At 39.2% G+C, this 20,240-nt stretch overlaps 1 protein-coding gene across 1 annotated transcript in view; it reads right to left on the minus strand.

Moving 5' to 3' along the window:
- Positions 1-11,231, minus strand: part of LOC105563376 (lachesin-like) — a 116,452-nt gene extending 105,221 nt beyond the window's left edge. The window contains exon 1 of the mRNA XM_012014932.1: positions 11,162-11,231. The gene's annotated coding sequence lies outside the window, so the exon portion shown is untranslated. The remainder of the gene's footprint in view (positions 1-11,161) is intronic.
- Positions 11,232-20,240: the final 9,009 nt, after the last annotated feature.

A 20,240-nucleotide genomic window follows, 5' to 3' on the forward strand; every position in this document is an offset into this window, starting at 1 on the left:
ATGAGCAAGTTGGATCCGTTGAGATCTAAATTTGTTATCGATCCAGAAATTCAGTTTCTCGCACTATCAGACAAATTATAAAGCCGAGTGGACCATTGCATCGGAAATATACTAATTCAATTTATTATATCCAATATCCAACCACTTCTCAATGAGAGAAGTCTCTTCCTATTGATTACAACCTTCTATAGTATAAGTATATAAATGCAAATTCGTTATCTTCATTATGTAGAACTGTAGACTCCAAGAAACCGGATTCTGCGACGGATTCCGGATCTCAGAACCGGATACCCGAATCCCAAATCCGGATATCCAGATTTCAAATCCGGATTCATAATTTTTATCTAGATACGTGGAATAGTAATGGCTTTTTCGTTAAAGAAAGCTCTAATATGTGAAGTTTTATGCATTTAAAGGGGAAGTTAGAAGATTTTTTTAAATCATAATTATTAATCACCCGAGAAAAATGGAACTATCACATTATATGTCTCATATCGTGTAATATCAAATGAGATACGTTGAAATCATGTTTTTTTTCGAATCTACTAAATTGTTATTTACTTCTACTAAAACATTTGCTAGATTTGAAGAAATAGATATGAATTCTCTTAGAAATTCTGAATCAAGCAAAATTTTGGTTAAGGTAAAGAAATCATTTCTTTGAAATTAAATAACAGTCTGGTCAAAATTTGTCAAAATTCAAACAAATTTGTTTGATTTCGAACAAACGTTTCTCCGGGTGTGAGATATAATTAGATATCACGTGATTAAGACTTACATAATGAGAGTTTTCCCACTTTTTCCCGGATAATTAGTAAAAATGCCCACCTATTATTAGGTGTGCGAGTTTGTGCAAGAGATTGTGGTTGCTCTCGCATTGAATGCAGAAAATATCACGCTACTAAGGGCGATAAAATGTACAAACCGATGAGCACCACAAAAAAACCTACGTTACATCAGTGTTTCCCAAATCTGTCGGTATAAATACTCCGTCAAGTTATCTGATTTCGCTTCGGTCGTACGCGGGAGCGTTGATTTTGTAACATTCAACTCTATCTTTTCCGCATTCCCGCTGGCAAATCGGTTTCTAAACGTTAAATCAATTTTGAGAAGGAAAAAGTGTCGATAAAATCGCGCGCTAAAAATAAAAATCTTGTGATTTTTCTGCAACAACATTACTTTTACGTTTTATGACCTGGTAAAATCTATTCATTAACTTCGCACGCTTTTACGAAATGAAAGTACCTCGATTACCAGAGTTGAGAGCTGCTGCACGACGCGATTGTTCGCGCGGCCAACCGAAACGTATCCGATAGGATAAACAAAAAAAAGCAGAAGAGAAAATTGTCGAGATCTGGTCGCGCACGATCCCCTGGGAAAATAACTTGGACAAACAGGCAGTAACATTTCCGATGGCGCATTGTGTTTTTCCTTCCTACGAAGAGATTATGCCTTAGGAGCCGGCATTGTGCACCTTTAATCTACTGTTTAGGGGAGAACCGGGCGCAGGCGTATCCACGGCATACTCTCGCAAAGTCGCGCGCGATTAAAATTGGAGTCCGTTCAAACAATCAGCCCCTTTTATAATGTAACAAGCCCCACCGTGTTGTCCGGTGCGGACAGAAGTAGCGCTCTCTTTTGTGCGAGCTGGCTTTTCCCTTTTATCTTTTACAACCGCCTGCGCAAATATTAAACTATTCGACCTCTCCTTTAGTTTTGTCTCCCCCCTCCCCCTCCCTCAACCCTTTCCGTTGCCTCTGCCATTCTCGCGGTGTTTACTGTTACATACTGCCACCCTGGTGGACAATTATGCCAGGGAAAAGCGAGCCAGTGCAATTAAAATAATCGTTTACGAATCGTAACCGCATTGTGCTCCCGATGCCAGAGAAATTAACGCGCTAAATGAAGCTGCCGATAACGGCGATTAATCGACTGGTAATCACCGCAATTATTGGCATTTAATTGACCCCTCCCTCTCGTCCCCCCCCCCCGTACTTTTCCCCTTTTCGGATGTCCGTCACCGTCGCTCATTGAATGACAACTTCGTTCCCTTTAGTTCTGAAAGAACCTCGGGACTTGTTCAGCTGCTGACCCGCGCGCACAGAGAGTGGATAAGGAAGAAATAAGAAAGTTCCGGCGAATTAGTATTATCTAGCGCGGAGTTACGGGGATTAATGAGTTCCCGTCGTCGCGTATCCCCCGCCCCTCAGTGTCCCCGTCCCCCCCATTCGCGGCCTTTAAGAGAACTTTTTTCGGCGAACGACCCGTCCGGTTATGGCGCGTAATCTTGTAAAATACGGTGTAACCGAACTCTCTCGTGCCACTTCCTCCGGTCGCGCGTCGGAAAAGCGCGAGCTCCACGAGCGACAAGAAATACAGAGGACAAAAGAAACAACGGAGGCGAAATTCCTCCGCGAAATTCTTTTCCTCTCCAATGTAATTGCCCGCCCATTTACGACGTTGTTGCAGGTTGTTATTACTTTCAATGAAGACGAGACAGCACGCGAGATATCAATATTAAAAGAGTTTTCTCTCACGTAAAATTTCTAAACTTTGAAATATTTTTATTTGCCTTTTCTCGTCGAGTTTTTTCGGTCTTTAAAAATATACTTTTCCAGTATATTTATGACAACACACTGACGCTTTCATAAACATTCGACTCGAGAATCAAAGATAGGAATGAAATAAAGAGTAAATAATTTTTTTTAGTTTAGCACAAAAGAATCAATATTGATGCTGAGATAGCTTTTGATTGAATATAAGTACAAAAAGTATTAAAAACGCACAAAGTTAATACATTTTCCTGAACGATAAGGTAAACATTTTAATTTAATTTTAACACAAATTGCTTATTTTCCATTCTAAAACAATCCCTGCTACTAATACAATCAATTATGATAGCTTCATAAAGAGTCATTTCGATTCATTTTGGCCGTAATATTTAACCACTTATTGGTCGCAATTACAAAAATAAAGTAGGTATACTAGAAATAAACTTCATAAATATTGGATAATATTAGAAATATCAGAAACAACATATTTTGCAGAATACAATAATAACTTGTCCTCTTTTACTCTTTACTCATTTGAAATAACAATATTAATTAAAAAATAAACCATTATCTTTGTTGTCACAAAATTTTAAAGGTAAATTCTATACATTACTTTCAGCGTTAACTGAAAATAATATTTATTCCGATTTAAAATTCAATTATTTCCTAGCAATTCAGCAATATGGATAAAACAGTTTGAATATGTAAGATTTTGATTTTGTTTATTATTCGCATATATAAATATTGGCAAAATATATTTTCTAGGGGAAAAAAACAGCATAGAAAGCCTAGAGGCGAGGGTGAATAGTAAAAGTGTATATATGTAGATATATGCAAGAAAGAAAACCGCGGTAGGATCTGGTAGCAGAGGCCAAAATCGAGAGAACATTTTTCTTACTATTTATTTTATCTGCTTGTTTTTATTGCTACGCGATAAGCTGCATCGGGAACTCGCATTGTTATCAAACGATCGCTCGGAAAGAACTTTAGGAAAGAATCGTTTCCAATCCGCGATTGTTTAAAGTGTCCTCGCGCTGACATTATCGTATCATCATCGAGTTATAGGTTTCATCTGCCGTTGATGGACTCGCTATCGAGAAAGTGTCGTGCTCGTTTAGGGAAATCACTCTTAGTCGTTTCACTTTTTCAATATTCCGACTGACCCGACACTTTCCGCCAACCGAATCATCTACAACATTTCACAGCTCGCAAATTACGTCCCCAAATTACCTCCTTCATTAACCCCCGTGCCTGATTACTCAAGATAACTTGGACGCTCTCCACTTCCAGAAATTTATAACTTGATTTAAAATCCACTCTTGAGTCCGCTTTTTTATACCAGATGGATTTTAAACGGAAATACGACAATATCCAATATCTGAGTAGCGAATTCTCATTTTCTTCCCTGTGTTACATTTATTCAGAGTGAAACAAATAACTTGTATATACATGCCAGTTTAATGCATGTATATACAGAAACAGCGCCTTGTGCAGTTGATTATTTTAATAATATTGTAAAAGCGTATCTTTTGCATTTTAAATGTCATTATTTATATGTATAATTCAAAATATAAGACGTTGTTTACAAAGATGTTGTAAAAACATAACTTTTGCATTATAAACAATCATTTATATGTATTATTTCAAATATAAGATATTATTTCTCCAAAGTGATGTTAAAATTGCGTTATAAACCATTATTTATATGTATAATTTAAAATACAAGACATTGTTTACAAGGATATTGTAAAAACGTAACTTTTGCATTCTAAAAAATCATTTATATGTATTATTTCAAATTTTATTTACAAAAATATTTTAAAAGAGATTTTACAATGTTCACGAAAACGCGAAACAATACGAGTAACAACACGGAGCAAAAATTTCATTTTTGCTAATGTTTTATGTTTTCGTTTGACTCTTAAAAATCTTCATTAAAGCAAAGTTATAGAGACAATATTTTAAAAACTGGCATAAATCGTATTTCAGTATTAATCAATAGAAATAAAAAGTAATTACGTTAAATTGCAACACTGTCATATATAATTGTCAAAAATGCTTCCAAAGGTGACACCAATTCTTACTTTACGACATATTAAACGCTCTGTGAATAGAAATCAGTTTCTAGTACAAATAATAGCATATCACGTCCTACTATATCAAGCAAACTTTAGCGTCGCGAATAGGTACCGTCCAACTGTGCATGTAATGACTATGACGATTGTAGCATCCTAATGCGCACGTAGTTACGTCGCGAACTGTGCGGGCGTGTACAAGATAGGCCATCATAGTATTGCAATAATGAAAATACTAAGAAAATAACAATTGTCAATTGCAATCATAGCCTTGCATAAGAAACATCATTTCTTATTTAAAAAAAACCCCCATAATAAATGCAAAGAAAATACAAAATTTTGAGAGAAATACAAACAATTTTAGAAATAAATTCGATTAATAATATGAAATGTGTTAAAAACCCACTTTGCTGAAAATCATTCTAACATCAAGAACAAAAGACGTTGGAAATAATTCACAATAAAATATTCAAGAAATAAGTCTTTTTCATATAAGTGACGTTTTTAATAACATATGCGTATTGTCAGCCTAATTAGAAAACCTTCTAATTCACAAAATCACGTAACTTCGGATAATCGTGGAATTAAGAGGTGAGAGAGTCGGTAAGGTTTGTTTTCAAGATTTGTCATTTTTTTAATGAAAAATTGTTATCTAACAATTTTTCTAAACGATGAAAAATCTCAAGATAAATTAGCCGAAAATATGTACCATAGATATATTTAAAAATTAATTTGGCACGTAAAATTAACCTTTCGCGCGTAATATTCACATAATATCATATAAAACAACCGAGTAATTTTGTAATATGAATGAAAATTATATGAATATATTATATACATGAAAATTACCAGATATCTTTAGCGATGTCTTTTACAATATATTTAACTAATTAACATTATAATTAATTATGTTATTGACACACACGCATATATTTGTACAATATATTTGAATGTATGCCGTAAATACTACTTCTTTGAAAGTTTGTTTTTTCGTAAAATTGCGCAATTACTTTGTGAAAAGCTGACAGACCGTATAAAATAGAAAACCCATGTGAAACTGTTAAATTATACATCTCGTTTTGCATTAAAAATACCGTATGACGTGAAGTGAATCTCATTTTGTGTAGAAAATTGAAAACTCATGTGAAACCTGGTTATTACAATTCGATGCTTTACGAAATACGATATCTTTAAAAATACCTGATAATTTTCAGTCAAGTTATAAAACCGTTATTTTGGCAAACTGCAATTATGTCGACGTTTCGCAAAAAGCCTACAGGGCTTTCAAAGAGATTGATTTGCCGATGCACGCGCAAAATATGTAAACTTTAACTCTTTAAAAATATTTTTTTAAAAAGCCCTTTCGAGCAAGATCTTCTTCTTCTTCTTCTTCAATTACGCCATATTTTCCTCCTTATTCTACTCTGCATTACGTGGCAAGTTTAACGTTTCCATTTTCCATATATTACTGCAGACGGATATACAAAATCCAACGCTATTTAATCTTATTTTTAAAAAAGACTAACTATATACTAGAATTTAATTTCAAAAAAAGCCACCTGGATATACATAAAAGAGATCTTATACATACATACGCGAGAACGGAATAATCCGCGTATAGTCGGGGCATACGAGACGAGCGCACACGTGCGAAGAAGAAGGTGCGAAAAAGGAAATCCGTTCGTTTTATCCTGATTCGGTAGAATTTTTAACGCGTTCAAATACATAGAATGCCGCACATCATAAGGATCAGCTCAAATCCAGCCAGGACAATTATTAAAGATCCAATACAGAGAAGCACGACCTGGGGTAGGAAAAACTTACGCAACCCTAGGGAGGACTTATGTGCAACCTTTATGAGGGTAGAAAATAATTCGACAGTGGAGTGTGTGCAGTACCGTGTTACAGTCATGCGACGGTCATATTTCCAGGACAAAATTCGAGCGCGCGTTACGGCAAAGGACTCTCCGGGAGAGGAAATGTGCTTGTTACGGGAAAGTACAGTCGTTTATTATTTCTATAGAAATGCTAAATTAAAATGTTGTTTAAAATAACAATATAATTGCCACATCACACGGATGAATAAATGATTAAAGCACGTTACATTACCGCGGTTTCCCACGTTTACGATACAAACGGCAATCCCGTGTGGAATTCGTTTGTAATGCATGCGAACATGCAGCATTTCAATTACGCATAAAATATTCTCTTTACGCGGCAAATAGGTGGGAGTTGTAATGTCATATGCAACGAGAAATTGGATTATGGATAAGTAACGTTTCAATATATTTTATCACAACTAAATTTCATTACGTTTTGAAATTATCTAGCGCTCTCAAGATTCTCCGTCCCTCCCTATCTATCCACCTAGCTGCACTGAAAAATATGTAGTATTTGAAACTATAATTGCATAGTAAAATAATTATAAACTACAATTAATATTTTCTCGGTCCTTTTCTGATATAAGTCAAATTGAAACTTAAACGCCATATTTTTAGGACCTGGCAAGGTGGTGGACCTGTCATTTGTGAAATATAATCGCTTATTATTTAAAAACTATCATAGCCCCGACATTTTTTTATTAGAATTTTCCTCTTGAAAGTTTCTAAAGAATTTATGATTAAAAGGATATCCGGTGATTTTAGTACACCCTGTATAGTAAATAAAATCACAATAATAGTAAATTTAACTACATTTCTATTATCCACCTTACTAATCACATGGTAAACAAAGGTGAAGTGGTTCGGAATGTCCTCACTAGAGGGACGCGCGGTATAAGACGTTCTCATAAGAAGAAAACCGCAAAGGATGTTATGAGTACGGATAAGTTTATACATTTATATAAGATTACTTATCTTTTCTTTAAAAGATGCCTTCTTGCATTATTCTTTATGAGTGCAAAGTGATGTAACCAATGAACATAGTGAACGCAATGTATATTGAATAAAAAGCGGGGAATATTACTTCCAATATAAATACGGTTATTAATTACATATAGTTATTCGAAATCTTACTTGTGGTTGTTATTGCAATATTTATAGGTAGTACACTTTACCAAATTAATAGCTCGTTTTGGTTTATGACAACTATATCGTAAGTTGCATGGACCAATAATGTGTCTATGAGAATTATAAGATTTGTTAGGTCAACCATAACTTACGTAGTTAAAAGAATTATAAAAATGTGTGATTGATTCCTACAATGACTATAAATTATAGTGAGATTGTAACTGCAACCATTTTTTTCTGTCAGTGTATGTATCTATGTCGTCTCTGTTTCTCTCTCATATAAAAATGTTTATATAAAACTTTAAACTCAAAACTTTATATAAAAATATAGAAATTGGAAAAACTTGGTGCTTTAAGTTCATGCTTTAGCAATCTGCAATATAGAAAATCCCATCAAGTAGAGAAAAGTCCCCTTATGGGATAGGCTCCTAATATGAGACGGCGGAGTTTCTGCTAAATTAATAGCATCATCTATTGGTTCCACCATGAATTTATTGCCCTTGGAGTGAAATCTGTTTAGTGGAAAATTGATTGTTGGATCGTGTAATCGTTGCGAAAAAATATTTCCGATTGAATTTGAACGTTGGAAACCTACTATCTCATATTAGAATCTTATCTCATAATAGAGAACTTTCCTCTATTGAATTCTGATCACTTGCGTTAAATATAATGTTTAGAAAAAAAGTATCATAATCAAAGTAAAGAAGTGCAGATTTAGAAAAAACAAATAATTTCGAAAAGTGTCGGGCTGTTCGACAAATCTGTCTGACAAATATCTCCCATAAATCTTTGTAAAAATTTGAACACGGGAAAGGCGGAAAATGCGGCAGCGTCTTTCAGGACTTACAGGCTTCACGTGAATTAATGCGATCTAGTCCATCCTGATCTACGACAAAATCTTGTTAGTACACCTCAGCGAGCGGCTGAAATTCATGTCTTCAACGGCGTTGCAAAGACAAACGTACGTAATTAAATGCCCACGTGAACGATATAACAAGCAGATATCGGAGAGGCGAACGGAATATTTTCCACGGCTCCTAAATGCGTCCTGAATTAATGATGGCAGGTTTCTAATTCGCGACGAGATTCAATTAATACGCCCGAACGATTAGCTGGAACTCATCACAATAAAGGCGGACGAAAGTCGAGCGACGCGTAATCTACACATGTCACGATGCAAATATGTTAAAAATTACATTTCTTCATAAAGTATGATTTCTTTGCACACAACGTTCATATTTATTGCGTATACGTATCATACATATATGTATAATTGTACTGGCTTTAAAATAAGACTGTGATCGACTCCTTCGACGATTACTCTGATAATTGAACAAAAGTACCCGTGTGTATGAAAGAAGTGGGGGAGAATATGATAGAGGTAAATTTGGATACTGTAATAATAGATACTGAGAGAAGAGAAAGGGAAATTTTTATAATTCTACAATCTTGTGACACATTGAAGAAATAATTGCAAAGTGTGTGATTCTACATGGGGTGTGTAACTGGGTGATATAAAGAAATAAATATAGATGATGTTTGTTCTAATGTAAATGAAGTAGAATTTCAATAAGAGATGAAGATTGAATAAATTTCAGATTGCTTTTAAAGTATCTAAATAGAATTACTTGACACGAAATATGTTTTATATAAAAATATAGTCGAATATAAATATGAAAACATTTGTTCTGTTATTCCTACCACGTATATTTTAATACACCGCAGGGAATCGAAAGAAAATATCGCCAAAAGAAATCAAGCCACCTCCCTATGTAAATCAAAAAGGTCTCGTCTACACCTCGAGATTCAATTAATACACCGCAGCAACGGTTTCCGGCGTCCGCTAGAAGCGCAACGCATTGTAACGACGGACGTCCATGTCAGAGGGGCTTTACAAGGTGTGCCCAATAAAAGTTTCAGGACTTGTCGGATGGAACATCGAAAATCTCTCACTGAAGGAGTGTAATGCACAGCTATTGATTGCCACGGATGTTAAGACCTCAAGAAATTTTTATAAATATTCTGCAGAGCAGCACTTTTTGCTCCTTATGCTCCATATACCTTTTTAATAGTTTATTTATAACTGTTTTTCCCTTGTCTTTTAAGTAAATAACGTGAAACTCAAATGAAGAAACATATTAACAATCGCGATCAGAAGTGGAATTATCTTCGTTCCGGTGATGTTTTTCATATTTCGGAATGTATTTTTATTGCACTTCATTTGATTGTGCGCTGCTGCAATTATTGGCTACGAGAGTTTACGATAATATTATTTATAAAAATAACAGCAATTTCATAAAACTTTTTAATTACAAATATTATAAAATAGTTTAGCTATTGCCTGAAGTACATTATATGTTTCTATTACATTAATAAAGTTTTTACTAATCTCAGTAAATCTTTTTAAAAAAGCAATTTAAAACATTAAATAGCTCTTGGCACTTTTCATCACACTCACACTTCCACAGGCAATATTTCACTCAAATTACTTTCATTCCTAATTACGGCTGACACCCGTTGTTTCGATGTTATTCATAAGATTTCACGAAATTTATGTCTTATTTACGTCCTCAGATTATAGCAACAACGTAATGGCGTGACTGTGCCGACGTACTTTTTGTTACGTTGATTTTGTACGCAGCAGTCATCAAATGGTACTTGAAAGAAATCAAGTTTGAATATGATGGACGCTTTCAGACCAAGCTTTTTCACGAAAAGTGACGTCGCGGTGATAGATTCTTGCACAATAGCATTCGATACAACACGACACAGAAATTAAATAACGCTGAATTGAAATTAAACAACGGCTATTTTATATTCTTTCAGAGATGGATTTAACAGGATGGCGATAGTTATTGTTCGGCAACCGGTCGAATGTAATTCAAATTCGACAAAAATTGATCTCCGAACAATTGGCATTCGTGCCAATATCAATCTACGTTCCCCGTCCGCTCTGATTCCCCGGTTCGTTCATTCAGTCCCAGAACTTCTCGGACATCCCCGGTGGCACCCTCGGAATAATTTACGCGCGGCGCGCGCGAAGGGATTATTTTAATTAATCGCCGGAGGCGGGCGCGCCCGCGAGCGACAGTCGTAAGGACTCCGCGGGAAAAAAATGGGAGGAGAGCCCAGAGTCCTCCCCTCGGATTCGCGAGTTAAGCGGATTCGGTCGATCGGTCGATTCGCGGGCGTGTTCAATTAGCGGGAACGCCGAGAATGGAATTGCGCCGTGAAAATTTCACCGCGGGAAATCTCGGAATGCCGTCCATCAAGCGGGTGCCGAAAATAACTTGGAGCAGGCACGAAGGAAGGTAGGAGGAGGCCGTCCGCGCGGCGCACACAGGATCCAGCGTCCGTCGTCTGCGATCCACGACGTGGATCCGATCAATACGAGACCGCAACGCGCGCCCACCGACGATTCTGGCGGATCCTCCACCTCCTCCTCCTCCTCCTCTTCCTCCTCCTGCTCCTCCTCCTGCGGCTCGGAGGATCCGCGCGGGACGGGACGAGACGGGACGGAACTTACGTGTCGCGGCACGATGTCGTTGGATCGGATCGCTGGATCGCGGTTCCGCGCGTTGCGGCAAGGGTTGCACGGTGTTGACATCACGGCGATTAATCCCTTCTGCGTGTACGAGTGTGCGTGACTCCGCTCGCGAGAGTCTGTGTTCACAGTCGAGCCGCGCGCGGTCCACCCTGCTCTCGGCGCCCGTGTCACTTTTCGACCGTATCGTTTTATCGCTCTTTCGCTAAACCTCTCCACCCGCCGCCCCTTCGAATTCGGAGTGCTCGGCGCGCCGATGATGTTTCGGAGAGACTGTCATCCCGTCGCTCGAATCAAAACGTCCCCGTGACTGGACCGCGAAGGGGAGAAAAGGGGAGAAACGGGGTGAAAGGGAGGACGAGTCCCTCGGTAGCTCGGAGGTGAAAAGATAACGCGCGCGACGTCGCGGCGACGTGCGCGATCGCCGACCGGGAGCGTGGATTCGACGCCGAACTCGTCGGGAATTGCACTGGCCGGTTCAGCCCTTTACTCCGTGCCGGAGGGGTGGCGGCATGAGAGAGCGCGTCGCCGAGGAAGGGATAAACGGAATGGGAGGGAAAGGAAAGAGCGAGAGGCTGGGCGCGGTGGGGACGGTGAGGGCCGGCGTGGGAGGATGGAGAAAAGCGGGCGAGGGGGAAATAGGGAGGGAGGGGGGGATGAGGATATATACCTAGCAGCATCCACAGTGCTGAAAACCACCGTGGTACATTTCGCGGAGCTCCCACGAGGGACGGCGAGCAACGGCGGCGGAAGCCGTGACGGTGGATAGGGGAGCCGACGATGAGGGGAAGAGCGAGAAGGAGAGAGAGATAGAGAAAGAGGGGGGAGGAGGGAGAGAGAAAAAAAGAGAAGACAGAGAGTGGCGAACGAGATGGAGCCGGTGGCCTCTAGAAAATTAAAACAAAAAGCATAGGGAAGCACGTCGTGTCGCTGGAAACGGACTCGTACACACGCCGACGCGCTCCCCCGCGTCGCGTCGCGTCCGTCTTTCTTCCGTCGCGTCCCTTCCGCGACGCCCTCCCTCCTCCCCGCGTTGGGCGCGGGCACTTTTATTTCCCTTTATCGTTTATTATGAGTGGTACGTTGCCCGCCGACACGCTCGTCCTCGAAAAAGACGCGCAAGAAGGTGTCGACGCGGGTTTTTTTTTCCCTCCTCTCGCGCCGGCCTCCGCCACCCCCCGGCCCCGCAGCTTCCCTCGAGCGTTCGCCCCTCGCGGCGTCGCTGCCGTAAGAAAGTCGAAAATTCACCTTGGAGACATTGGGGACCCATAGATCGATTTTGTTAGTCGATATTGTATGTGTGTGTGTGTACTTATGTTAGCCTGCTTATCTCGTTCTTCCATTTTGGACGCGGCGTCTCTTACCGCGTATTCTTTTCTCCCGTACCTTTTGTGTTGTACTCGATAAATCCCTGTATTTTCGATGCGGGTTAACAATGATATTTAAATAGTATCCAGTTTCGAAATACGCTTACACGGGCTTATATACTTATATGAATGTCTGCAAGTTCTGCAAGACAAATCTGGGATTTAGAACGATCGCAACAGCGCCCGTGCAAAAAGTACGCTTTCTCGTGATGCTTTTCTAATAGTGAGCTAACAATAAGTTTACTACGAGATTCTAAACAGAACCTGCAAAATTTATCGCATATTGTCGCGCGAGTCACATAATCAGGTATATTCGATTATAATTGCAATTTGTACAGCGTTTCCAATTGGAGTCATTCTCGGCACAATAAATATTAAAAGGTCAGTTCTCGTAATATTAGTTAGGTCAAATGGTGAGTGCTTCTAGACTCGTCAGAAAACATGTTGTGAATCTTTTGACCAAGCGATCATAATCAACTAGTCCAGAGACGAAAAATACACGGAGAGAATTTTCTCTTAAAATTTATCCCGAAAATCGTGTGATCGTGGAACAACGTAGCATTTTGAACAACTTTGTGAGAGTTTCTTGAAAATTTACTTTACATTTTACTAGTAAAATGTATACTGAGTATAATAAAAAAACCTAGTAAAATGTATGGTAAAATTTCGAAAAACTCTCACAAAGTTCTCCGAGATGCCGTGCTGTCCCACGATTACAAAATTTTCAGGATAAATTTGAAAAGAAAATTCTCTCCGTGTGTGCAAATCGAAACTATAAAACAACAGTATATAATTCCGCAAATACGTTACAAAACAACGTCAGTACAGATAGGATACGACAGTCAAAAAGTCAAACATTATACATTTTGCGTTATCGAGAATTTAATTTATTTACTTCATGTTAAATTGTTGTGCTATTAACTCTTCGCATCGATCTCTTCTATTTCAATTAAACTTTACTCCCACATGTGATAGCGTGCCAATTTATCTACATACGTGAATAGCGTTAAGGGGACGCTGGAATGATTCTGTACTTTTTGCTCCTAGAACTGTCAATTCATGAAAACATTTGTGTAGTATACAAATTATGTTGCTTTTGTGTACAGACCGACAGTATCCCGCTGTTTGGACTAAATCAGAGAACAGCATGGTATAATTGAAACTAAGTTTAGAAGCCTAAAAAGAAATCTATTCACTTAAATAAGTTAGAGATTAGGTAGCCTATAACATGCTGTTCTCTGATTCCGAGTAGCGGTACACACTTTCGATTTGTACGCATAGGTCTTATAATTTGTGTATTCCCTTGGGAAAAAATACCACAGAATATCGTAAAATTTTATTTTAGAAAAATAAGAAATATGAAAAGTAAATTTGGACACTTAAAACTTTTATTTAAGATAAACTTAAAACTTACTTTAAGAATTTAAAAGAAAACTTTAAGAATTGTGAAAAGTATGTGATATAATTTATAATACCGCGTGCGGTTTTCTTCTTCCCTCTAGCGGGACAGACAGGCTTCGCTATCTAAAATTTACTTTACTATAAATGCCCAAAATTATTCTAAAATATCTGAAATAAACTTTTAACTTGTTTAAACAAACTCGTAGGTTCGAAAGATTCCTTTTAAAACCTTTAATTTCATTTAAAGTAAATTTTCCCAAGGGTGACACAAATGTTTTCATGAATTGACAGTTCGAGATGCAAAAAGTGCAAAAGGTGCAGAATCGCTGCAGCAGTCCCTCAAGATACGGCAAAGTTATCGCGAAATTTGCGATTTGTGATAACGTTCGCGTAATGACGCGTAAGAAGAGAGTTGCAGGAGGCAACTTTTACACGCGCCTACAAATATACGTTCAAATATCGCGACTATTATCATTACCGCGCGTAGCTTGTAGCGTCGTGCGAAAGCGCGCTTTAACTCCATGCGTTATCATTAAACCGGATAAACAAAACGTGTTGCAGTCTGCAAATCTGTCAAGCTGTCGTGGAACTGTAGCGCACGCATTACTTCATTTGCGTCACTTTACTGCCGTGCCAGGTTACATTTTCTTTCCACCGCCTCTCGTCGGCGAATCCCTTAACCAGGAAGTTGAAGGTGTTCATGGAAAGGTGCTTCAGGGGGAATTCACACGCTCGGGCAAAACTGTCTTCACCCGTACGTCATTGAGAGTTCTTCCGCGCGCTTCATATCGCGGGAAAGAATCCAGCGCGCGCGCGCACCCTCGCGAGATAAATCGAGTTTTGGAACGCGAGTACGCGGAAAGAGGGGCAAGGGAGACAGGATCTTATTGAAGATAGGTGTGTGCTTAGTGGACGAGCGCGATTTATCCGCTATTTCTCACGAGATTTATCTACCCATTCTTTAATCCTTCTCCGTGCCGCGCCGAGAAACTTCCACTATCTTTTTTTAATCGACTCGGAACTATTTTTTTCCCGCGCCACCTTTTGTGCCAGGCGGAGTTTCTTCGCGCGCGCGCGCGCGCTCGCGATAAATCGAAGTCGTAGGGACGGAAGCGAATGGAAGAGAAAGCGAGAGGGTGGATCTCGCCTTATTGCGGGCGTATAAACGCTCAGAGCGCGTGCGACTCTTCCGCCATTTCTCGCGAGACTCTCTATCGTCTCTTTAATTCTTTCGCCGACTGTTGGGAATAAAATCGAATCGAGAACGGCGCGCATACGAGCTAACCAGACGGATTTTATCGTGCGTCACACGCTTCAGCGAAGATTTCGTGCGTACCGAGCTTAATCCATTCATGCATTCTCTCTTCGCGAGATAATACCGTTTTCATTCTTTGCAAACGGAATATGGAAGTGATATACAAAAAGGCTTGAATTTTTCACAAAATTCTTATTCCTCTTCTTATTGAAATTTTTCCAGATCTCCTGAAATCTAGACCGTTTTCAGATCAAATTACATATAATATTTGACGACAATAACGAAGAGAGAGCGTCTTTCATATTTTTATCATAAATTTGATAACATCCACAAAGTAAAGCTTGTCGGTTTAACGTACAAAGACGGGGATTTTAGCCACGCGCTAATCGATACGCTTTTGTAAATTTCTGGGAGAGTGGGCCATGTTGAGGGATGGCTGAAGTTCGTGTAGACGAGAAAAGAGCTCGTCACGGACAGGCAAGTGCAGAACAATTCCCGTCGTCCTCATTTTATCGGTCGATCTACCCTCGTTTTAATTCCACCGGTACGACAGGGCACGTCCCGCCTTACGAGATGCGAAATCTTTTATTTACTCACGTCACGGTTGCAACTTTTTATTTTTACATCAAAAATTTCTCTCGCTCTCGTATTCTCGCGCAGGATTTTGCGCTCTCGCGCGCGCGACGAGATAAGGGGACCAGGGGTGCCAGCCGGCTTATGTATAAAGGAAGCAAGAGGTGCCTTCTTATTGCGGATAGGTACTTAGTGGACGGGCGCGATTTATCCGTTCTTTCCGCCGAGATTTATCCGGCCTTTCTTTAACAACCTCCATCCCCGCCCTCCCCCGGACTCTCCCGGAACCTTCGCCTATCATCGGGGGTGCAATACGTCTGGTGCGATAAGTGAGTACGCGCCCCCTCTCCCTTCCGATAGTAATAAGTTCCCACAACTCCCTCGAACGAGGCAAGTCGAGCCGAACTCGCGAAACTTCTGTCCGTGCGTATCTTATTAACGTTTCTAGCGACGTTCACCCTTTCGTCTCGCGGCCCAAAAAGCGCGAGATAGATCTTTTACCAGGGGTGGCGCGCAGGTGCTCCTCGCAATTAACCCGGCAGGATGCTTTAAATTCTCGCCAAATTACCGGACTGTAAATTTCCCGTCACATACAAGCGGCCGACCGCTCACTTACTTCCAGCTTTCTCTCTATTGTGCCGGAAGACCCCGGGTCTTTGCCGGATCGTCTAAAGTTTCACAAGCGGAGCCAATCATCTAGGGAAAAATCTATATCTATCGAATCTCCACGCGGAACTTTGAAATTATCAGACATTCTTTCTGGAGACTTCCAAGTTGCCTCAAAACAACATTTTAAGCGAGCGTTTCTTTCTCTGCAGTGCTTCTCTGCAGTGTGAGTTATGTCTTTCCCTCCCCTCCCTCTCTCTTTCTCTCTCTCATAAAATATAATGCAAATAAATTATGACAATTCTTAATCCTTTCAAGTATCGTTACTTTTTTTTTGTCGCGTCTACATACAATATATAGACTGACAATTTTCTGTATAAACCAATTATGAACCACGAAATATTTATGAGAAAATAATATCGATAATAAAGTTCTTATCATTTCCCTTTATTCTACAAATCGTGAATCATCGTCGGGCAAATAGAATTTAAGCAGCGTAAGAAAAAAGAAGACAGAGTGGTTGCTGAAAGTCAGCACATCTCGTTGGCGCAGTATTTTTTTCCTAAATTTATTGACGCTACGGATATTCATGAGGCAATAGGGCACACATCCTTAGAGACGTTGTCCTCGACGCCAATAAATTCTCCTCTTCCTGTCACTACTGACTATCTGGTCCTTAACTGTCGTACTCTAACCCGCGGCCGTCGAGATAAAAGTCGATCCGTAAGTGCGAAAGCGAGCAAACACTTCGCTCATCGTCCGTAGATTTATCATTTTGCTCGGCGGACCGACGTGAATCGTGCTGGGTTTGCCGAACAGACAGAGAGTAAGAATGAAAGGGTGAGCCGACCTAGCGGGGGCGAAGGGGGATGTGCGCGGTCAGAGGGTAGGCTACGGGGGAGAAAAAGTCGAGCGTGTGACGCGCGGGCACGCGGCCGGTTATAAGGCCGATATATGCGAGGAGGATCGAGGAACACGAACACGGCACCGTTCGTCCATCAATCGAACGGAAGGAGAGGGAAAGAGTCTAAGATTAATGACGAGCCGTCGACGATTCGAATTTCGTGGTAATAGGATAGCGCGGATATTTTAAGGGTAACCCAAGAGACACGTCCCTGGATACATTCATCCCTGACGCATGCGCCCCTACGCCGCCCCACCCAGTTACAGGAGGCCTCACCGACGCGTCGCGGCGCATCCACCACCAATGCCGACGTCGAGTGGTGTGTGCACGTGGCCATGAGCGTCGGTTTCAGGGGTGGCGAACCCAGCGAGACGGCGAAAACGCGAGAGCTTCGCGCCGTTTGCACTTCGCTTTATTGCCGACACTTTTTTTTTCGGTTCGCTCCGGGCTGGGCCCGCAACTTATATGTCTTGTTTCGATTTTTTGCCATCCTGGGAGAAAAGCTGTACGGTATTGCGAGACGTTGTCTCCCCGGTCGAGTAATATCGATCCGAAGTATCGACGGCACACACCGACTGATCGAGAAAATTAAAGCGCGGAGAAGAAAGCCGTTATGCGGCACCATATGGCTGTGGCAAGTTAAAGAAAATGCTGCTTCCAGAACTCTTTTTATTTGGAGATGTACAATGTACAAAACGAATTTAGATGAAAACAAGAAGTTCGCCAACTGATTCCCCGCGCTATTAACGCCCGATTTATATTATATAAAAGGAATCTTATGATGTCACATATTCTTGAATTCGAGAAAGATTCAATCCAAAGTTTCCTTTAAAGAAGGATCATTCTTTGAAAAGAGATCCGAGATATATTTTTATTGGATCATCAAAGCAAATTTTTTAAATCGATTATAAAATTTTTGTCTTTTATCTAATTAAAATAGATTAAATTATTCAATGAGAATATATAAAAGTAAATAATTCCCAATTTAATGCACTGCAATTACAATTTTTTCTTAATCCTTTGCAATATTGAGATCAATTCAATATAGGTAACATTTTGCGATAGATTTCCGCATTCAGTCCTCCAATCATTTGGAAATGACTGTAATCATGTGCATAATTATAATTAATAAATTTAGAATTGCTATAAATCTCTCTAAATAGTATTAATTAATTGTTACACATTAGACTCGCTGATTAAAGTGAAAATGATACCCTTAATCCTCTTTGATTTGTGAAAAATAATCCAGAGCGCAGAAGGTTGACGTAAGTACGGGGAAAGAGAAACTGTCAGCAAAGAATGAAAGCTCTATATGTCTAACGTGTGAAATATCGATGGTTTTTTTTCTTTTAGATTAGAAAATGCGTACGATTTGTACACCACTATTACAAATGTGCGAGAATGGGTATTATGAGAAAACAGTTGCCACAGTCGAGCAATAGAGACACCCTTGTGCGCGCTTATCGTGGAGCGTACGTATGTGCGCGTTCATATACGTATGTGTGAAAAGCATGTCGGTGAAACAGGGGTGGATTCTCGGCGAAATATCGCGCAAAAACTCGAAAGAGCAACGGGGCGAGAGATAGATATTTATAGGCAACACTTTTTAACACTTTGTTGTGTAGCGTGACGTGTATACAAATTCATTTATTACACCATACGTTTATTCTTGCTTAAAATTTTTGCAGTCGTATGAGAAACGATTCAGTAAATTAACATCGACTAAACTCACCTAAAGTCGAACGTACATTAACTAATTTCGATTTTAATTCTACTTACAATCGCAATTTTACTTACATGACTTAATAATTTCTGCCTGATAAAATTTGTTTAAACTGAAGTAGTTATTAGAAACAATAATATTGCGTAAAGTATTATCGTATAATATTTGTTTGAAAAGAATCGAGTTAAGGTAGTAAAAACGTGTAAAATAAATGACTGAATAAGCGTAGGATATTCTGTGTGTATCTTCAGGTCAGATGATACGGTAAAACCGATTAAAAGATTTTATTTATATAAATTTCTGCCGCTGAGAATACAAACACTATTACAACTTTTTATTCCGTTCTCTGATTTTATGGATATCTCTCTGGCGACATTTGCTCTTTCTAGTCACTTAATCGAATTGCTCGAGCTATACTTTTTGTTAAATATATACACCGCTTCTCAAGTCAAGAGGGGACTGGCGTTTAGTTAACGAAAGGTGCTGCTGGCAATGTAATTCTATGCCGAATAATAAGGCGTATGGTAGTAATAGAATGTTTGAAAATTCGATGCAAATAAAGTAGCGGAAAACCGTACGTTTATTAGTCGATGGACATATCAGTTTGCAAATATATTGCGTTTTTATTCCAAATTAAGCAAAAGCTTATTTTAGAGAAAGTTGTAATATTTGTATGTTTACCTTCCGAATTTTAATATTTAAAACTTAATCATCGGTACAGTAGCGGAAAACCGCACGTTTATTAGTCAATGGACATCAGTTTGTACATATATTGCGTTCTTATTCAAAATAAAACGAGAACTTATTTTAGAGGAAGTTTTAGTATTTGAATGTTTACATTCAGAATTTTAATATTCAAAACTTAATTATCAGTACAATCGTTACGTAGATTACAAACGCAAATTTATTGCCACCTATTTCCTTTTTAGGCATATCCTACTATATAACGTCTATTATGCGTTTTATAACGCATCCGTGCTCTCCATTAAATTTTTTTCACTCAGTATTGTACTATTCAATAGCGTAGAGAAATATATGACTATCCGATTGTCCAGTGACCGTTCTTTAAAGAAAAAAAAAAGTTATCGAGATTATTTGAACTCTTTTAATAAAGAGATCTTTTTGTGAAAAGATCGGATAAACACGTAACGATATAGCATTTTTCTCTAGTAACTTTTTCACGAAAGTACTTTGGTCTCCTTCATTCTTCCCAAGATTCTTTTTTAACAATT

The sequence above is a fragment of the Vollenhovia emeryi genome, unplaced genomic scaffold (genome assembly GCF_000949405.1).
Source record: "Vollenhovia emeryi isolate VEMERY1.0 unplaced genomic scaffold, V.emery_V1.0 DF939177.1, whole genome shotgun sequence".
In the NCBI taxonomy this organism is placed as follows: domain Eukaryota; kingdom Metazoa; phylum Arthropoda; class Insecta; order Hymenoptera; family Formicidae; genus Vollenhovia; species Vollenhovia emeryi.